This window comes from Amphiura filiformis, chromosome 10 (genome assembly GCF_039555335.1).
Source record: "Amphiura filiformis chromosome 10, Afil_fr2py, whole genome shotgun sequence".
NCBI classification, from domain to species: Eukaryota; Metazoa; Echinodermata; class Ophiuroidea; order Amphilepidida; family Amphiuridae; genus Amphiura; species Amphiura filiformis.
In genome coordinates, this window is record NC_092637.1 from 47074062 (window position 1) to 47090426 (window position 16365).

Sequence of the window (16365 nt, forward strand, 5' to 3'; positions counted from 1 at the left end):
TAATTTTCTTCGGCAGGGGGTCATGAATATGTCGGTGACTGAAGTCAATTTTTTATGACCCCCCTCCATCGCGGATCGCGGGCTAAAATTTTTACGACCCCCCTATCGTGGGTCAAAAATTTTAGGACCCCCCCTTCTGTCAAAATTTTAGAGCGGAGTACACGAAACGCGTTAAAATTTTTGACCATAAGCGTAAAGAAGGCGCACGGAGAGCGCAAAAATCTTGCATTGTATAAAGATTGTGTGCACATTTTGTTCAAAAAAGTGTAAGAAAAGTTACACCAGTCGCCAGCCCTTAATAATTCTATAACCCCCCTATTTTGATTGCTACAAAAATTATAACCCCCTATTTTTGGTCTTAAAATTCTATGACCCCCCCAGTATATTCATGACCCCCCCTTCTGAAGAAAATGATAGCCCCTTATACCTATAAGGGGCTCAGCTGTGCAATAATTATGAGCCCTGGAAGGAGGGTAAAATTGGGGGGCAAGCAAGCGATCCGAGGGGGGGGGGGGGGCAAGCAATTTTTGGCACACATTCATGGGGTGCCTTTTAAATAAAATGCTCTAAAAGGCTTAGGAAAACAGTATGGAAACGCTGAAATATGCAAATTTTCATGCTCGCTGTGCTCGCAACATATCTAGACCTTTTAAGGTTTGCAAATTGGGATCACAAAAAATTTGGCATGTGTTGGCAGGCCAAAAGAGGGAGGAAAGCGATTATTTTGCAGGCTGAGAGGGGGGGGCAAGCTATTTTTTGGTGGGTCGTTCGGACATTTTATTACCCCCGATAATGATTGCGCAGCCCCTAATATGGCACATAAATGAACCCTGTGGTGTGCAACCGATGGTGGAGGGGGGATTGGGGGCACCAGTGGCAAAACTACACTTTCATTGCAATCAAGGGAACAGCTAGCTGGGGTAAATCTGCCACCACCGCCAAGGGGGGGCTGGGGAATACAGATGCATGTGCTCATTTGGGGGAAGTGGGTGGGCAAGGATTTCAAACCAAGCCGCTGTAACAGCCCCATGCGGGGGATTGTGCCACTGTCCCAGCTTTACCCTGACAAATTTTCTAAAATCCTCTTTTTCTTTTTCAGGCCTACTAAAAGGTCAGAGCTGCACTGTACAAGTAACAACCAACTGCCAGACACCATTAACCAATGCCACTGTGAGCCATTTCATGTCACATTTTGCAGCGGAGGCAGATGGAAGTCATGGAACAAATGAAATATTAAAAGGACTGAAATAATGACCGGATTCAGAAACGCACTTCAATCTCACTAATTGAAGAACAATACTTGTGTTGAAAGTCGGGACTCATAAATTAGGTGTAACAGAATGTGTGAAAATTTATTAAGATCTATTAGAAATATTCAATCCAATAGATTAGAATTCAATCTAATTCAATTTTAATATATGGGATTAAAATTGCTTAGATTGATTTTTAACCCCTTAGATTAAAATCAAATTAGATGTATTCAAATTAGATTTTTAAAATCCATCCAAATGTTTTTAGATTAAAAATCAAATAAGATTGAATTCTAGATTGAATATTTCTAATAGATTAGATCCAATTTTGGATTTGTCCCAGATCACAATCACTTAGAGGGAATATGCTGAATTGTATTATAAAAATAAAGACTGCACAAAAAGTAACGCAGCTGTTATAAACATGCCTGTAGCGTTTGAACTAATAATTGTGTTCACAATATTTCAACATAGAAAGAAGGATGATTTATTTACGCGCATTTTGATACCCCATTAGTCCAATCTCGTTCAATAATAACAACACAGCAGTGTTTTTAAAGAAAAATACCCGAATTGAAAGTTGCGGTTATTTGTATTGATATGAAGTCATTGATTGAAACCATTGATTGCTGTAAATGGCAACTTTTAAATTTGTGGTTTTTCTTTAAAAGCACTATGTACTGTGTTATCAGTATTGAACGACATTTCACAAATGGGGTATCAAAATGAGCGTAAATAAATCATCCTTCTTTCTATGTAGAAATATTGTGGAAACGATTACTAGTTCTGAACTTATAGGCATATTTCAGCTGTGTTACTTTTTGTGCAGATTTTTTATTGGATATCTTCCATCACACAATAGAGGATACATGTAGTAAAAAAATCCCCATCATTTATTATCTATTAAGTAGGTGTGTTCAACTGTTTTGGTTTGTTGGACTTCCTTCATACTTTTTAATGAAAAAATAGTGCTTTTATTTTTCACTTCCTTACAGATCTCAAAATAAATTAAAACAATGATCAAAGCTACATATTCACCATGCATTTTTGTTTATTTCATGAACTCTTGTCTTTCTAATAATTATGTACCAGAGAAATAGGTGTAAAAATACATTTAGTAATGAAGTATGAGATAATGAGTGCAAAAAAGACCATTTATTTACAGTCTATTGGCAGCCACTAGTCTTTTGAGAAGGCTTTTGTTCAGACCTTCATTTGGGGGGACCCTTTGTCAAGGCCATTTGGCACCACTTGTCAAGAGGAATGAAGAACACCTTGAAGTTAACAAAGATCAGGGGCACAAAGGCCAAAACTGAAAAACTGCAGGCAATGGCCCTGACTGAAATTCGAGTCCAGCTTGTGTGCCCTGGTTAAAAACAAGTACAAAAAAAGTACTGTACTTTTTATGTACTTTTAAAAATGTACTTTTTTGGAACACGAAATAAGTACATTTAAAGTATAAAAAAAGTATAAAAAAAGAAAAGTACAGTAAAAGTATAAACAGGTCAAAAGTACATAAAAAGTATACTTTTTAGCCATAGGAAAAGTATACTTTATTTGGCTGTGTGAAAAGTATACTTTTTAATACTTTAAATGTACTTATTTCGCGTTCCAAAAAGTACATTTTTTAAAAGTACATAAAAAGTACAGTACTTATTGGTTCGTAAAACCTGGCTATATCCAGAGAACTGCTAAACCCAGACTGCTAATTCCCCCTTTTGGGTGGAGCGGTTAGTGGGTTTTAGCAGTTCTCGGATATAGTGTGTTTAAAAAGCCCTATAGTACGGCTAGCGAGTGATGCGACAGATAACAGATGCCAGCTGTTGACTTCCAAACCATCATCCTCTTTGTCTTTCACGAAACCAGTATCCTCAGTAGTACTGCTGCACCTGGAAATTGGAATAAAATAAAATAATAGCCAATGATTAATTATTACACATTATTATCAGGATTATGGTATCTAGGCTGTTTGTGTGCCTTAAGGGGGTACTACACCCGTGCCCAATTTTGTGCCTATTTGTGCATTTTTCTCAAAAATTATAGGGCATAGGGGACAAGTAAGATATGTATATTATAGGGGCAAGGACTACAACTACTGCACTGGAAATTTTATATCAGCACAGACAACAGTTGTGGAGTTACAGTCAAAAATGAGGAAAACCAATATTTGATCAAAAATCAATAACTACTTGCTTTGAGTTGCTGAATTTTCAGTACAGTAGTTGGGAGTCCTTGCCCCTATACATATCTTACTTGTCACCAATGTGCTATAATTTTTGCGAAAAATGCAAAAAATAAGCACAAAATTGGCCAGCTAGGGGTGTAGTACTCCGTTAAAGCCTTAATGTACTATCTTTTTAAATTTTTAGATTTTCCTTCCAAAATGATAAATTATTGTAGCAGAGTCATGATATGCTATTTCAATAGGTGTGAGGTCAAAGGTCATAAAGTCAAAAGTAGTCACTTGCAATCATTTTGCAATTTTAATTTTTTTTTATGAACTGTGAGAGCGGAGACAGATTTAAAGCACTAATCTGTAATTTACTAAGTCTACTAGTCGTGCATAGTTTCATGGGCATAGCCATCTTTTTTAGTAAGGAGGGCAAAATAAAACTTAGGTGGTACACAAAAAAACTCTGCATTGCAAAAAAAGTTGCATCATACAATTATACATAGAGAGGTTGTATGTCTTTGAGCTTCTAAAAAAGGCTTTATTGGGACGTAGCACGCAAAAATTTCGTATTTTACACTATTTTCGGTCATGATCAGGTTAATTTCGGTAGAAAAGGGTTCCTTGTCCCTTTTCTTTTCTTTTGCCCTTCTGATTTTCTCTTTTATTTTTTGTCAGAGGGCACTTTCATTTCATATATACCTGTCGTGCCTGAGAATTAAATATAGGAACACATAGGAATAAGGTATTGGCATTTTGTGTGGTGTGCTGCACCCCCTTGGCTACTACTTTGTAAATGAAATTACTTACATCCTCCTCAATAAGGAAAGCTGTGCTGTTCGGTTGCAGGTGCTTTGCTTCAGCGTGTGTTTATAGTTCAGATTTTTGGAAGATATGCCTTGCTGAATGGACCTTTCGTGTGCCAGTTTCTGGAAAGACAATACAGTATGACATTGTAATTAAAGCCATTGTAACATTTGCTAAGGGAAAGCCCTGAATATTTTTCAAAATTCTGTTTTTACACGATTGCTTTGTAAACATATAGTAGGCCTACATACTCTGCAAAAATCAAGACTTTATGTTTGCTCACTTGCTGTGGGTTGGGATTGAGACTGAAGATGAAGTCAAAATCATATTTTCCTATAGAGGAATCAAATTTCACGCATTCCTGCACCTTAATGGCGGCCATAGCCGCGACGGGGACCAAACTATCTCACCTAAAATGTGAAATGATGCGCCCTTGAAGGATATTTTAAACTGCATTCTACCACCCGTGTTACACGCAGACAAAAGAATGATGACAGTTTACAACACAAAAGAATCTCACATCAAATTTTAAGCGGGTTTAATCCACCCAATTGGGCACTCACAACACCTGTTTGGTGCATGCAGGGACCCTAATAAGGCCAAATAAAAAAAATAAACATGTTTCACGTCCCCTCCCGCTTCCTTTTTTTGAGGTTTCTTCAAATATATTTTTAATTTTTGAAATTCGGTTCTAACTTTTCAAAATATATGTCTAGGAAGTTAGGATGCTTTCTATAGCCTTGTTACGATACAAGAAACACGTTAGGAAGGTTTTGATCATTTGAGGGGGTGTAACTCTCCTCCTTTTTCCAGGCATTATTGTATACGCTAAAACACTGAGCTCTAAGTATGGCTATTTACACCAATTTTGTGATAAAAAATAGAAAATAAAAAGACCCCTCTTCCTCCTTTTTTTCGAAAACCCGGACGTGAAACATGTTTTTTATTTTACTTGGCCTAATGGCCGACCAAATCCTGACCATGACTTGGCTCGTTGGATTCGTCTATACTGTCACAAACCCCTCACGGAAATATCCTGCGCCTCCTCGAGCCACTTCCGGTCCTGCCGGGACTCGAACCCACGACCCTGGGTTTAAGAGGCGAGCGCGCTAGCGTATAGACCAAAGAGGACTTCCCCGTCAGGTCTATAACACTAACGCACTTATACCTCCGTGACATGCTCCCCCTCCTCGTAAGGCGCGTCCTCGCGCCTTACTTCCTCTGTTTAAACTGGTCGTCCTTGATACAAGGCATACTCGGCCAGACTGGTCGTCCTTGATACAAGGCATACTCGGCCAGCCATTTTGTGAACGCCTAACCCTTTCCGATTCCGATGGGTGATCCCCCTGGTGTTAAGAAACACCAGGGACCACCGCTGCCACCATTTATGTCACAAACCCCTCACGGAAATATCCTGCGCCTCCTAGAGCCACTTCCGGTCCTGCCGGGACTCGAACCCACGACCCTGGGTTTAAGAGGCGAGCGCGCTAGCGTATAGACCAAAAGAGGACTTCCCCGTCAGGTCTATAACACTAACGCACTTATACCTCCGTGACATTACTATAGCGAATCCTCACTGCCAGTTAAAATTAATGTTGTGTCGTTTAGTTTTACTTGTGCATTAAAAAAATTAATGAGTTATAAAAAGAAACTCACCTTGCAGAGTCGAGGTACAAACAACACACCCAACATACTCAGCCAGGAGAACGGTATACACATACACGACATACACTGCACTGTATTGCAATGATCATGAATGTACAGTCATGACAGTGCATGAACAACAGATCTGTGTGATGCAGTGGTGAATGGGACAAATCTCGTCATGTTTTCGTGTAGTCCGAGCCGAGGTGCTCTGACGATAACACTCCGATCGCCAGGCAATCTACGTGTAGTAGGCCAGTGGGACAAATTTGCTTCTCTAAATATTCAGTGAATTGAATACTAATATTACTATTGCAAACTAGTCCAAGCACGTCGCTAAAATGAGGCAAATAATTCGATTTTCGCAACTGGATACTTCTGTCAGTGTTATGACTGTCGCAAAAACAGCTGATCGAGGTCAGAGGTGAAATCTGTCAATCAAACTACTTTCGCGCATGCGCAAATGGCACACCTGAACTTAGGGAAATATTTTGCCGAAGGCATTGAGGTGGTGTGCAGTGGAGGTATTAAAAATTTTTGAGGACCCCCCACTGGGAGATACTGGACCCCCCTCAAATTGACCCCCATAATTGTCTTCTCAGACACAAAAACTTTTAAATGTGCACTAACTTTTGATTAGAGCCACGTAATAACGCGCATCTGCAGACATTTTATTTATACTTCACAGTAATAATACACATTTTGTCTCGACATAACAATTAAAAATTCTTTGTACAACATTTGGGTTGTTCCATTTTCAGAGAGGGGTGTAATGGCCTTTTCAGCAATTGTGTAAATGTGAAAAATCCTAATTTTGAAGCAAAGTTTGCAAGATGATTGTGAGAGTTCCTCAATATTTTTGTCAAAGTTATTTACTTGTTGGATAAAGTAGATATAGGTTGATCAATTGAGCAAATAAAAATCGTGGAGACTTTTTCCGTTTTAAAATGAGCACATCTTACTTTATGCTCTTTTTCAGAAAAGTGCAAAATACTGATTTTGAAGCGAAGTTTGCAAGATGATTGTGAGAGTTCCTCAATATTTTTGTCAAAGTTATTTACTTGTTGGATAAAGTAGATATAGGTTGAACAATTGAGCAAATAAAAATCGTGGAGACTTTTTCCGTTTTAAAATGAGCACATCTTACTTTAATGCTCTTTTTCAGAAAAGTGCAAAATTGCGATATTTTCATGCTAAACTCAGGTACGGTGATTTTTCTAAGTTTAAAAATGAAATTTGATGAAAACGGAGCCTATCAGAAGTAAACAACATCAACAAAACTATTACATAATAAATTGGGGCCTAAATTGTGTTGGATAAATGCTTATAGAACAGGACTATTCTATAAGGGGTTCAGTACCCCGGGTCAGTACTAAAATTCTGTCTGTGCTGATTTAAAAATAACCTTTTGCATCATGCTTTATGCACCCTCAAATGAATATTACCTTTTTCTTCCAAGGAACGCAGGTAGGGCCTACAATAATTATTTTCTATCACTATGTAGTTAACAACAAAGACAATAATATATTGGAACACTACATTTATCAAGTAGGGGTGTTATTGTGTTAAACATAAAAACGCTTATGTATCTATGATTCTCGATTTTTGAAATACCAAAAATGCTGACACATTATATGGATTTTGGGGTTTGTATTGAGGATCCTTTGATGGTCAATATACTAGTAAACTGCTCTCTTTCATCTGAGTGACCTCTGTCTATTAAGGGGCGCAGACCACCAAATAACCTCTCCATCATAGTGAAAAGCATGTAAAAATCAACATTTTTAAGCGGCAATTCTACCACGCATGACAATAGTTTTCTTTATTTTTAGCTGTATTAAATAAAGCCTAAATTTTCACTTAAGCTCCAATTTTGTCTATCTTTACAGGTAAGGTTCAGCTTTTATTAACAAATGTTAGAAAGTGATGCTGCTATTTCAACATCGAAATTAGTACTAAAACGGGCTCTGTTAGCAGTTATTCGGAGAGGGCCTATACTTTTCTTGTGAAATCGAATTTGCTTAAAGGAAGTGTCCGGCAATCACAACATTATGTCTTATATGTTAGAAAAATAATTATCAAGCACGAATCACATGGTTTTATTTAAAACAAAGTCATATTAACCATAAAAACGAATAAAAACAGCCATCTCTCAACACGCGATATTCAAAATTCCCGCGCCGAAATAATTGTCTAGAGCAATGACGTCCTAATAATTCAATGAAGCCTGACGACAAATGAGCACAAATAACCATGACGTCACTGCTCTAGAAAATTTCGGCGCGGGAATTTTGAATATCGCGTGTTGAGAGATGGCTGTTTTTATTCGTTTTTATGGTTAATATGACATTGTTTTAAATAAAACCATATGATTCGTGCTTGATAATTATTTTTCTAACATATAAGACATAATGTTGTGGTTGCCGGACACTTCCTTTAATGTTACTGGGGAAATTCGCTTAAATATTAGTATAAATGGCCATTGCCATGACAACTGCCTTCTCTGTGAAATCTCCAATACATGTAGCTTAAAATTAAAGAATCCATGTATATCAATAGTATACTTATAAAGTGTAATATAAACTTTTTTAATGCAACAAATTCCTCAAAATGAAGAAAATGTGTCAATTTGGGGTAAAACTGCCCAAAATTCAAAGATCATAGATTACTGGGGAAATTCGCTTAAATATTAGTATAAATGGCCATTGCCATGGCAATTGCCTTCCTTTGAAATCTCCTAATACATGTAACTTAAAATTAAAGAATCCATATATCAATAATATACTCATTAAGTGTAATACAAACTTTTTTAATGCAACAAATTTCTCAAAATTTGGGGTCAAACTGCCCAAAATTCAAAGGTCATCGGTCACAGAAAAATGTTGTTGCTGTCATCTGGGATGAGGGAGGCAACAAAAGTTGGTATATTGGGTTTTACCTTGATGATAATGGGGATGAAACGCGGGGGACAAAACCTTCGAGTGGATCACCTGATGCGCGTTGGTACTGATACCGGAGATGAAAGTTAGCAGCGACCACATGGCACTGATGATGATATCTAGGACACTATCATGCAGCAGTTTGAGATTGTGCCTGTGACACATATCAGTTTCCGTAGCAACATAACAAGTAGCCATTTATATTATGGTTTTTTTTGTAAATTTTACCTCATATTGTGGAGATGTCCTTAAAAATTTTACTCCCAAATAGCCAGTATTGGGGATAACAAATTTTCTTTCCCTCATCTTATTTTAACATACCACTGTCACCGTAGAAGGTCAAGGGTCAATACACATGGCTTAGTTGGAGCTCTCCCATACTGACAGTGTAAAAAAGAGATCAGGAAAAGAGAATTTATTATCCCTGATACTGGGTATTCGGGTAAAATGTTTAGGTCATGTTCACATGATGAGGGAATTTGTCAAATGTTACTGGGGAAATTTGCTTTAAAATTAGTAGGCCTATATATGGCCGTTGCCATAGAAACTGCCTTCTCTTTTAATTATCCTAGCTCACACTTAAAGAAGCCTCATATAATCAGTAATATAAAGTGTAATACAAACTTTTGTAATGCAAGAAATTGCTAAAAATGTAAATACAATAAAATCCATTAAACTATCAAAATTGTATAAAAGTCTGCAGTGCAAAAATCTACATTTTTTACTTGATGTAACGTATGTTGTGTGTCTATTTCGTTTTTCCAATTTATAGTGTTATGTTAGTTTGTACCTGTTGTCTAGCTTTTTCTGTAATTTAAATATGAGGTCTATGGGCCTGGTTCAAAATTTGGGTAAAAAAGGTGCATTGGGTCAGAAATGGTCGTAACTCAACACATGAAGATTTGAGACTACTTCTAACTGCATAAATAGATTGATTGACCAAAAAAAAACATACACAAGACACCAGAACCTGGTAAAAAGACCCAAAAATGACAAAGTTATGGCTAAAAATGTGATTTTCAGGGGGGAAATGTGGCCATTTTGGATTTTTGCTGTGCACATTCTTTTTTGAAACCCAGGCTTAACATTTTGTAATTTCATGTTGAGATAGGCCTAGTTTAAATAGAACATACAAAAAACCTTATCTCGAAGCAAAACAAAACAAGTCCCATTTATAGCCCACTCCTAGCATTAAGTTCCACCCCAGGTTATTAGGATTTAGTACTTTGGGGTATGGGGCCCTACTAGGCCTAGTTCCTATAGCTTAAGTACTGATGCATGTGAAATGATTAAGAATCAGAATAGGAGCTTGTGATTTTCATAATAATCATAATACCACTAACATGTATGAATACGAGCTTGTGACATGAGAGGGACTCATATTCAAGGAGCATTATCTACTGGCGATTTTACCAATATGCTGTAAAAGAGAAACACCTACCCCTGTACTTGATTTGCATTCTTAAATGTGGTTCTTAACTCCTCAATGGAATAACTGACTATTGGCTCAAGAAAAGGGACTGCTACAGTGAAAAGATCTTATATTTGATGTTGACGTTATATACAGCATCATTATACCAGTGTCACATATTGGGAAAATCCATGTTTGTGTTCTATGAAAAGTAAAAAAGTCTCCATGATTTTTATTGCATTATATAAATGACCTATGTACAGAGGTTCTCACCTGTAATGAACAATTTGAGAAAGATTGAGGAACTCCTACAATGACGTCACAAAGTAGAGGGATATTTCACTTTTTTTCAAAAGTTGTAAAATGTGAAATATGGGCCCCACCCTGTTCATAAATGGAACATCCCAATATAAACATTTGTTGTTTTATATTTTTGATAAAGACAAAGGATGAAAGAAGATGTGTAGAAAAATTTACTTTCATAGATGCTTGTCTTAGGTGCCAAAAATTTGTTCAAAAATGGCATAAAACGGCATTTTACAAGTCAGGGAAATACGTGTTAGGGGGCATATTTTAGGGGGCCCATATTTCCCAGGAGGGGCATAGCAGATTTTTTATACTGATTATTATGAACACTTATCCAAACTTATTAAATTGCCAAAATATGGTTGAAATTTGCTGACCCCCATCTTCCACCTTTTTCCCATGGCATCAGTATTTCTCAGAAAATCTCTCTTAAACCCTTTAAAAGACTGTTTATCGTATAAAAAGACGCTGCCGTGCCTTTTTCCACTGATTTTTTGACAAATTTTCATTTCCATATGTATACAGGGTGGACGGCTGACTGCTGTTTCAATTACATTGAATACAAAAATAAAGATATGGATCAAGGAGTCCTACTTTCAAACTAACCAGAGCGGAATATCTAGTTAGGTAGGCCTATAGGGAACTACTATCAGAAAAAGACAAACCTCACCAAGCACTGATGTGGCCTGTATTGTTATTTATATCTGACATATAATTATATGACATAACGAATAATGCGTTTTTAATTAGAGACCTTTAATTAGTCTGCTCTTAAGGGAACTTTTAGAGATCCTATTTTCCTGTTATGATTTCATGCTAAGAAGGAAGAGTTTGTTTGTTTTTTTATTGGAAAGATGATACTTTTGTGACTTATTTTAACGTTTTTGACCTATAATACGACCTTTCTTGAAATGTCATATCATTATTGCTACTATTGATATTTCTACTTTTAGGTTTGAGACCTTAATAATTAAATTCATTTTGGCTGTGTTTTAATACAATTATTTAACGTATGTACACGTACATAGATAAAAACATGGAATTTGTTATTGTAGTTTGAAAGTCGCAATCGCAATTACCCATTTTCATTAGCTTTGTTCTATGTAGCTCAGTTTTATATTATATTATTTTCTGTAACCATGTTGGGATTTTACGTTTTCAGCTTTTTCTGTTATTCGTTGATACATTTATATTATGTTTCTAATTTAGCATCATACCAAGTTTCCCTGTATTAAATCATAACTTGGTTAGAATATATTATGTTAAAGACCTATCAGAAATGCCCAAATGTGATATTAATGGCCTGATTTTTTATTTTTTATTTTTATCTAAAATGCAAAATGTTTTGCAAAAAACAAAACAAAAACAAACAAACCAAAAAAAGTGATTCTTTGTAGCTTTGCTCCAAAGCCAACCTATTTTCCATCCAATTGAAAGAAAAAATGAAAAACCATGCCATATGCCCTCTGACACTAATAGTAAAGACCAGCTGTAGGTTGGTGGGTTTTGTAGACCAATATCTTAGGGAGACAGTGATCCCGGGCAGTGATCTTTACTGCATAGTGCATATATACGTGTTGGTGACTTGTGTAGCTTGCCAATAGTGAAGCTTGCCTTCGGCAAGCTCTGTACCATGTACATGTACTGCTGGGAGTGGTATTATTTTTTTACAGAATGGTCTAAACCAGGCAGGGATTGGCCTATATACATTTTCTTTAAAAATACCAGTCACTTGCTTGGGTTTATTTTACTTGGGGATCACTGGATCTTCTAAGGTACTGCGAGGGCTCTGATCAAGAGCTAATTCTTTGTTGCAAAAGTTTTACAATTAAAATACAATAAGAACCTAGTAAAAAAAACTCGTTCCACAAAACAAGAATTGGATACATCTTGATTTTGTTTCACCCTTATGAATCAATTATGTATTATCTAAAACGTTGGTAAAAAAAGGACACTTACAGGTGTAAGGAATAGTTATTAAAAACTTGCGATAATGTACATAACCTATGTCACTGTATACGTTCAATGTTGAGGTACTTTTTTAAATGTAGTCTCCCAGCAAACACAAAACGTTTTCGACATCATTCGCAAAAGGTTATAAAAGGTTGTCAGAAAACGTTTAAATGTCGGGTTATATAAAGGGTATAAAAACGTTTTATTAACATTCCAAAAACATTTTTGAAAACTTGGTACAAATCATTCTAAACAGAATGTTTTTTGGGGGTTGAAAAAATATTTTGCAAAAAACGTTTGCCCAAAATATTTACAATAACGTTTTTAAAATGTTTCCACGACCTTTATATAACCCGACATTTAAATGTTATTAAAACGTTTTGTAAAAACATTTTAAGAACATTTCTGTGTTTGCTGGGTGCAAATATTTTAACATAATGTTATTTAAGTGTTGACAAAATATTTGGCCAAAAATGTTTGCAAAAATAGTTTACAATGACATTTCGAAAACATTTTAAAAATATTGTTGTAGTGTGTTTTCATACAAAACGTTTTAAAACGATTTCATGACCTTTATATAACCCGACATTTTAATGTTATTAAAACGTTTTTACCTAAACCAAAACCCAAAATATAACTTATTTAAAACGTTTTAAAAACGACAGCAAACACAAAACGTTTTCGACATCATTCGCAAAAGGTTATAAAAGGTTGTCAGAAAACGTTTAAATGTCGGGTTATATAAAGGGTATATTAAGAGTATAAAACGTTTGTATAACCATAAAAAACATTTTTGATAATCTACTGTTCAGCAAACAAAAATGTTTTACAGAAAACGTTTAAATGTCGGGTTATATAAAGGGTATAAAAACGTTTTAATAACATTCCAAAAACATTCTTGAAAACTTGATACAAAACATTCTAAACAGAATGTTATTTTGGGGTTGAAAAAATATTTTGCGAAAAATGTTTGCCCAAAATATTTTCAATAACGTTTTTAAAACGTTTTCATGACCTTTATATAACCCGACATTTAAATGTTATTAAAAGGTTTTGAAAAAAACATTTTAAGAACATTTCTGTGTTTGCTGGGTTCAAATATTTTAACATAATGTTATTTAAGTATTGATACAATATTTGCCAAAAATGTTTGCAAAAATAGTTTACAATAACATTTTTTGAAAACATTTAAAAACATTGTTGTAGTGTGTTTTCATACAAAACGTTTTAAAACGTTATCATGACCTTTATATAACCCGACATTTTAATGTTATTAAAACGTATTTACCTAAACCAAAAGCCAAAATATAACTTATTTAAAACGTTTTTAAAACGTTTTTGTGTTTGCTGGGTACCTATATCTTCCACAACTGGAGTGAGTATTTCAAATGGAAGTTACTCAATCGTCTATTCTATTCAAAACTTATACTCCCTCTGTGGAAGACTTCAGCTAAATCTTCCACAGGGGTAGTGTGGATTTTAAATGGAATAGCCCATTTTGCGCCTGAACATTTCAAATATACGAAGTAGCCGAATAGCACATCAGGTCGTTGTTATACATGTTTACATAACTATTTACACAAGCAAGATTTCACGATATTGTCTGGAGATTTCTTGAAATGTCATAGTGCTCTGCTACTATTGATCTTTCTACTTTTAGGTCTGGGACCTTAATTAAATTCATTTTGTCTGTGTTTCGATCTTTCTAATACAATTATGGAAAGTGTTTTACCATGTACACGTTACGTTCATAGATTTTTTTTTTAAAGCGAATTTGTCGGTATAATTTGAAAGTCGCAATCTTAATTAGCCATTCCATTGGCTTTTATTTTACATATATTATATTTTTCCGTTACCATATTCAGATCTTCCGTTCTCGTATTTTTGTTAAATTAGTTGATACAATATATTCTGCATCATATTAAGTTTCACTTAATTAAATCATAACTTGGTTAAAACATTTAATGTTATACCAGTAAATTACGAAATGCACAGATGTTATTTTTCTTATCCTGATTTTTATTAATATTAATATCTGTCCTATCGAAAATGTAAAATACATTTGCCAAAAATTTTTTTTCTTTGCTTAAAATGTGAACAATTAACATGATTAGATCTTCATAATAATCTAATAATCATTCCCATATGTATGTAGAGCGAACGGCTGACTGCTGCTTCAATTAGATCTAAGATTGCATACAAAAATAGAGATCTGGATCAAGGAGCTCTGCTTTCAAACTAACCAGAACGAAATCGGCTATTCCATTTAAATCCACACTACCCCTGTGGAAGATTGTGGAAATAACTTCCACAGAGGGATTATGAATTTCAAAAGGAATGAGCACATTAGCAGCTCCATTTGAAACTCATCCTCCCTTTGTGGAAGATTCAGGTTGAATCTTTCTTAAAGAGTATATGACATTCAAATGGAGTTGCCTAATGTGCTCATTCCATTTGAAATTCATACTCCCCCTGTAGCAGATATTTCCAGAATCTCCCACAGGGGTAGTGTGGATTTTAAATAGAATAGCCCAATATAAAGTAAGTGGTTGAATTATCATCAGAAAAAGACAAACCTCCAGGCACTGTGGTGGCCTGATGTGTTTCTATTATCTGATCTATCTGCGATAATTATATGACATAACAAATACTGTAGTTTTTAAATAAAGACCTTTTAACTATTCTGCTCTTAAATTTCTATTTTATTAAATTTCTTCTATTAAATTTTAGAGGTCGTGTTTTCCTATTATGATTTCCTGTTAAGAGCCAATCTCCCTTATTATGTACCCATCTGTGATACAAAAAAAAATAGAATTTTCTCTAAAAAATAATTTTGGTACATATTAGCACCAACAACTCGCATGTAAAATATGAGCGTGCACAGCGCCCTCGTTCAGCTTTAAAAAATTCTTGAAATTTCAGCCTCTCTGAGCCTTACTTGCAAATGGTAAACTTTGGAGGTGCATAACATCGTGCGCCATCATCATCCCAACCTGCATTTTGCATTTTTTTAAAGTACCAAATGGTTACATTACAAAAACCAAGAAAAAAATTGGGATCTTGATGGCGCACAAAATCGGCAAATCCGATGATTTGATGAAAAGCGCCCTCGTGCAAACTTCAAAGCATCATAACGGGCTGCGCCATCAAGATCCCAAGTCCGAACAAGTTTGAAATTAAAGACCTCCATGGCAAGTTTCATTTTTCAGCCAAAAATTTTTTGGGATTTCGTTGGCGCACCGAGTTAACAGAGGTCAAAGGTCAAAATTTCCTATTTTCGCACATATTTGCACGCCTGTATTATTGCGCGCCAACGTCACCTGACTCTCCGAATAGCATTTCATCAAAGAAGAAGTAATTCTCTGCCAGAACTGAAAAAATTAGCTTGGGATCTCTTGATCTTCATATTTTTCTGATTTTTTGAAAATGGACTTAGCCTCATTTTGGAGGTCAATTTGACCTCTTTTTCCCACTCGCTGCACAATGTGGGCTTTTACTGCATCACAAAAAGATGCGCCAACAAGATCCCAATTTTATTAGTCATCATCTAGCTTCTTTGGCGACCAGCAGATAAAACACAAGCAACAGCTAATTGGGATCATGTGGGCTCACTAATATAAAAGAGGTCAAATGTCAAGCTTTGTGCCAAAGTGATGCATATTTGCCTATGTGCAGCACGAAAGTGGAACTTTGACCCGCAATAAAAATGTGCGCCAACAAGATCCCATCTTACTTTTTGGATGATTGGATAAAGGGGCTTATGTATAACTGATAACAATTTAAAAAAAAGTGGGATCAGGTGGGCGCACTTATTCAATAGAGGTCAAAGTTCATACTTTGTGCCGAATTGGCATTATTTTGCCTATGTGCAGCACAAAAGTGGAA

General features: G+C 35.6%; 1 protein-coding gene and 1 long non-coding RNA gene across 2 annotated transcripts in view; both read right to left on the minus strand.

The window, feature by feature from the left end:
- The window catches only part of LOC140162956 (short transient receptor potential channel 7-like), a 473805-nt gene that overhangs the window by 72319 nt on the left and 385121 nt on the right, over positions 1-16365 (minus strand).
- On the minus strand, positions 2918-6064 carry LOC140162955 (uncharacterized). The gene is made up of 3 exons (XR_011860385.1): positions 5884-6064; positions 4231-4349; positions 2918-3139 (listed from the first exon to the last, which is right to left on the minus strand). It is a non-coding gene; the product is annotated as an uncharacterized lncRNA (long non-coding RNA).